General features: G+C 55.5%; 1 long non-coding RNA gene across 1 annotated transcript in view; it reads right to left on the bottom strand.

The window, feature by feature from the left end:
• Positions 1 to 4,608: 4,608 nt before the first annotated feature.
• LOC135978649 (uncharacterized) overlaps positions 4,609 to 5,238 on the bottom strand; it is a 9,464-nt gene continuing 8,834 nt past the window's right edge. The window contains exons 4-5 of the long non-coding RNA XR_010596029.1: positions 5,055 to 5,106; positions 4,609 to 4,660 (exon numbers count right to left, since the gene is read on the bottom strand). This is a non-coding gene — a long non-coding RNA (uncharacterized LOC135978649). The remainder of the gene's footprint in view (positions 4,661 to 5,054; positions 5,107 to 5,238) is intronic.

Raw genomic sequence — 5,238 nt, 5'->3', positions numbered from 1 at the left:
TGAGTGGGCTTTTGTGAATGCTAGTGGTGCCTAATTGTTGGATTTAGGTGCCTAACTGCCCCTTTAGGCACCGACGTGGTTGTCTACACGGCGCCGCAGTCCGCTCTATGGGGGTGTGAGTTGTGCAGCACTCGCACGTCGCACTCTAGCCAGCCCATGTAGACCCTGCTGGTGGGAACTAAAGGTACCTAATGCACATTGATGCCGTCCTGAAACAGGCCTGCTGGAGGGTGCAGGGTCTGCTCCCGGCTAGTAGCCTGATGGACACTGGCCACCGTGGTGAAAGGACTGGAGTGGAGAGACAAAGCTGGTGAGCAGCAGAGGGGAGGGCACCCTGCACCCTCCTGTGGGGCACAGCCGTGGGCCCAGGCTGGGGAGCTCTGCAAGCTTTGGGCCTCATACTCCTATGGGCAGTGGATTTGCCCTGCGCAGGGTTGTGCCTATATGGCACTGTCTAGTCCGTGGGGTTCTTCTTTACGTAATGTATTGGAGGAGCCGCATACGGAACATATACACCTCGAGTGCCATACCAGAGGCTTCACCTGTCGCGTCCTTACCCTGCCCAGTTAAGCCATTCCTTGCCACGCAGATGCTCTTTTCTGCAGGCAGCTTCACTGGACCAGGCGCATTCTGCAGCTGCGCCCTTAGCAGTCCTGCCCCGAATCCCAGGTGAAAGGTGTTAGTCTGTACAAAGGAACGTCAGCGACCTAATCACAGCCTGGGATCTAAATGCTCCTAATCCCTCCAGCGGCAGCGTGGCAGCTGGCATTTATGATGGGCAAGAGTGGAATTCCAGCCCCATGGCGCTGAATACCCACATGTGCTCTGGGACGTGCTGACTGCCATGCTGTGAATCCCAGAAGTGGGTCCCAGAGGTGGGACTGTTGGAGAGCAATTGCAGCCCCAGTCCATCTGTGTTTCTGATTGTTTCAGGAAGTCCTCAGATATGAGGGGGTGGTACTTCCTGGCCAGCCAGTCAAAAGTGTTAGTGTCACCGTGAGATAAACCTCTCTCCCAGACCACACCCTCTGATCCACCTCTTCCACTCCAGATCCAAAAAACCCAGATATCAGGTCTTGTCAAATGGCACCTGGACACACAAGCCGGAACTTGGACTGGCCGGGTGGCAACCCTAATCCTCCATGAATTTATCTAGTTCTTTTTTGAACCCTGTTATAGTTTTGGCCTTCACAACATCCTCTGGCAAGGAGTTCCACAGCTTGACTGTGCGCTTGTGAAGAGACTGTGCACAGTGTGAAGATTGAGCCCATTGATAGACTGTCAGCTCTTCATGGCAGGAATTGTCTTTTGTGTTGTGTTTGTGCAGCACCTGGCACAATGGGGCCTAGTCCATGACTGGGGAGCCTAAATCATATGGTAATATAAATAACCAACACATATACAGCAGCTGGCACAATGGACTGGGGCCATTAGGTCCTACTGAAATCCAAATAAATAATAATAATAACAGATTTGAATTGCACTGGGCATAGGGCCAGAAACCTATGCCCTAGGGAACCAGTGGTGTCAAGAACCTAGCTCTGGGTCTGTTATTGTCCGTGTCCTTAGCTGCTTTTGTCAACACAAAGCTGAACCGGGGGTGTTTTGGTGGCACTCTCTCTGGAGCTGCCTGTATTGTTAACAGTTTGCAGGTGAAATACAGTCCAGAGCCGAACTTGCCGTGATCTATAGTCTGGTAGGTTTGTTTCCTGCCACGGCTCCGTGTTTGATGTCGCTCTCGGGAGGTCAGTGAGAACGTTTGCATTCCCATGAGTCACCCTGTGGCTCGAGCAATGCAGAACAGGTGTGTTTTCCCCACAGACAAGTAAGCAGAGGTGGGGATCATTTATCCTGTTACCTCTGCATGGGGCAGAGAGAATTAAAGCTCTCCAAGTGTTTCAGGCTTTTATCTACACATGAACAGGAGGAGGAACAGGAGCAGGCCGTGATGTCAGAGAATGCCAATGTGTAGGAGCATCTGCGGGCACCTGAGGATTTGTTTTTGCAAGACCTTTTAACTCATGATTGTTTACCTCCTCATCAAATGTCACTCAGATTTGGTCTGATTTCCCCCTGGCCAACTATGAATCTTCCAGCCTGCACTGCTTGGAATGCAGGAGCTGGAGGTCCTTTGTGTCAATACTGAGCCAGTGGGGCTAGGGGGCGCTCTGCTGCTGGACCACCTGCCGGAGGAGCCGTAAAACTGAGATCCCAATCAGGCGTCGTTGCTGAAGATCCCACACCACTTTTTGCCAGAATTGGGGGGTTACCCCTACTCTCCTGGCTAAATTTCTAGGTAGGAGATGAATCAAAGGTGGGCAAAGCAGAAGATGAGGTAGAGAGCAAGGGAGGGAGGAAACAGGTGGGACCAGAGAACGAGGAACAAAGATGGAGGGAGAGAGACATGCAAGGAAGAGGAACAGATAGAATGACCCACAGGGCAGGGGAAAGGGTGATTTGTGATGAAGACAGAATGATAAAATGGAGCAAGAAAACAGAGAGTGGGCAGAGCTGGGGGACGTCGCTTGTAGGTGTTTCTTCTTGAGAGAAGGCGGCTTGTGCTGCAGGTAGGGTTGCCAAGCCTCCAGGATTGGCTTGGTGTCTCCATGAATTCAAGATTAATCTTTAATTAAGGATTATGTCATGTTATGAAACCTTCAAGAATACGTCCAACCTAAATTGGCAACCCACGAGGAGGAAGTACATTTCCCCGTGCCAAGGGTTAGACGCAGAGGCAGTAGGGCCAACACCCCATGTTCAAAAATCATGTCATGTCCCCCAAATCATGAGGTTAATAAATCAATAAATGATTTGCTCTCTGGTTTTTGAGCCTTTGGAGTTCACATTTTCAAATATTTACCGACACCCATAAAATCTAGAGCGACTCACTTGAAAGAAAGGAAGAAGAAAGCTGAGATTCTCCTTCAAAATGCCTGGCTGAGTTTTCGAAAGGAAAGGCTGAACTTGCTCCACTGTGAGCCAACAGGCACCACTTGGAACTCCAGCCACTGATCAGACTACAGCAGCCCCCCGGCTTTGCCCCCTGCCCCCGAAAGTCAGCGTTAGGGCTGCTGACTTTCTAATCACACAAAACCGAACACCCCTGCCCTAACCCTTCTCCAAGGCCCCTTCCATTGCCACCCCATCACCGAGGCCCTGCCCCGCCCCGTCTCCGAGGCCCCACCCCCGCTCACTCCATTGCCCCCGCCCTCTGTCGCTCGCTCTCCCCCACCCTCACTCCACTCCCTCATTTTCACCGGGCTGGGGCAGGTGGTTGGGGAGTGGGAGGGGGTGAGGGCTTCGGCTGGGGGTGTGGGCTCTGGGGTGGGGCCAGGGATGAGAGGTTCGGAGTGTGGGAGGGGTCTGGGCTGAGGCAGGGGGTTGGGGTGTGGGAGGGGACATGGGCTTTGGGGTGGGGGTGCAGGTTCTGGACTGGGGCCAGAAATGAGGGGTTCAGGGTGTGGGAGGTGGATGCAGGCTGGGGCAGGAGGTTGGGGTCTGAGGGTGAGGGCTCCAGCTGGGGGTGTGGGCTCCGGGCTGGTGACGAGGAGTTTGGAGTGCCGGAGGGGGTCCAAGTTGCGGCAGGGGGGTGGGACGGGGGTTTCAGGAAAGAGTTTGGGTGAGGGCTGGGGTTCAGGGCTGGGGCAGGGGGTTGGGGTGCGGGAGGAGGGTCCAGCTGGGGGTGTGGGCTCTGGGATGGGGCTGGGGATGACGGGTGGGGGAAGGGGTTCAGTGCTGGGGCAGGCAGTTGGAATGTGGGGGGTGGTGAGGGCTCCGGCTGGGGGTGTGGGCTCTGGGGTGCGGCTGGGGATGAGGGGCTTGGGGTGCAGGGGAGGCTCAGGGCTGGGGTAGGGTGTTGCGATGTTGGGGGGGGGGGTGCAGACTCTGGGAGGGAATCATAGAGTCATAGAATATCAGGGTTGGAAGAGACCTCAGGAGGTATCTAGTCCAACCCCCTGCTCAAAGCAGGACCAATCCCCAAGCTTGGGTGCAGGAGGGGGCTCAGAGCTGGGGCAGGGGGTTGGGGTGCAGGAGGGGTTTTGGAGTGCGGGCTCCGGGTGGTGTTTACCTCAGCTGGTTCCAGGGAAAGGGCGACATGTCCCTTGGCTCCTCGGCGGAGGCGCAGTCAGGCAGCTCTGCACGCTGTCGCCACCCTCAGGTGCCACCCCTGCAGCTCCCATTGGCCGCGGCTCCCAGGCAATGGGAGATGAGGAGCCAGCGCTCGGGGTGGGGGCTGGGCATGGGGCTGCGGCCGTCCCTCCATCTAGGAGCCGAGGGACATGTCGCTGCTTGCGGGGAGACGCGCGGAGCCAGGTAGGGAGCCTGCCAGCCTCACGCCAACCGGACTTTTGACAGCCCAGTCAGCAGTGCTGACTGGAGCCGCCAGGGTCCCTTTTCGAGTGGGTGTTCCGGTCGAAAACCGGACACCTGGCAACCCTAGACAGGATGCTGGCAGCCAGCAAGATTCCTCTACTATTAAAGGTGCAGTTTCCAGAAAAGAGAAGGCCGACATCTCAGTCACATGGCTACACGCGGCCTAGTGCACAGTGAGGAAAGTTGGCCGCACACACTTGGAAATCAGCAGCAGCTTTATTATGCAACAAACAACTCGATGCCATCTTAACTCTGGCCCGTCCTTCTGTGACGCTTGGAAAGGCTCCTATGAGAGGGGGGGAAAAAACCACAGGAACAACAATGATCTTCAGATACATATTGATTTTCCAAACTCTCTGTTTCTATCCATCCAGCTTGCATCTAAACACTCTACACTCATATTAAAGCAACCATCGTTTCCACCGGAAAGGACCACGTTTCCTGCCCCTCTAGGGTTACAGGGGTGTACCCAGGGCCAGCACAACCCATTAGGCAACCTAGGCGGTTGCCTTGGGCGCTAACATTTGGGGGGCGGCGACCGCGGCGGCCGGATCTTCGGCTGCCCCTGTTGTCGTCGGTATTTCGGGGACGGGACCTTCCGCCACCTAGGGCGGCAAAAACGCTGGCGGCGCTCCTGCGTGTACCTAGAGCTGTAGTGCACGGCCCGTGTCTGTGCTTACCTCGCTAGTCCTGGAACAGCTCCTCGGGAAACAGCACCTCAGCCCTTCTGGCCTGGAATAGGAAGAGGAAGGATTAATCATTCAAACACATAACAGCCCATGTCACCGTGGGGCTGAAGGGGTCCTGCTACTCAGACTGCATCAATGGGCACAGAGACCGGACATAATCTGATTCGCTGCAAAG

This window comes from Chrysemys picta, unplaced genomic scaffold (genome assembly GCF_011386835.1).
Source record: "Chrysemys picta bellii isolate R12L10 unplaced genomic scaffold, ASM1138683v2 scaf358, whole genome shotgun sequence".
NCBI classification, from domain to species: Eukaryota; Metazoa; Chordata; order Testudines; family Emydidae; genus Chrysemys; species Chrysemys picta.
Note: the sequence above shows the minus strand (reverse complement) of the source record. Positions and strands in the feature narration are given on the sequence as shown.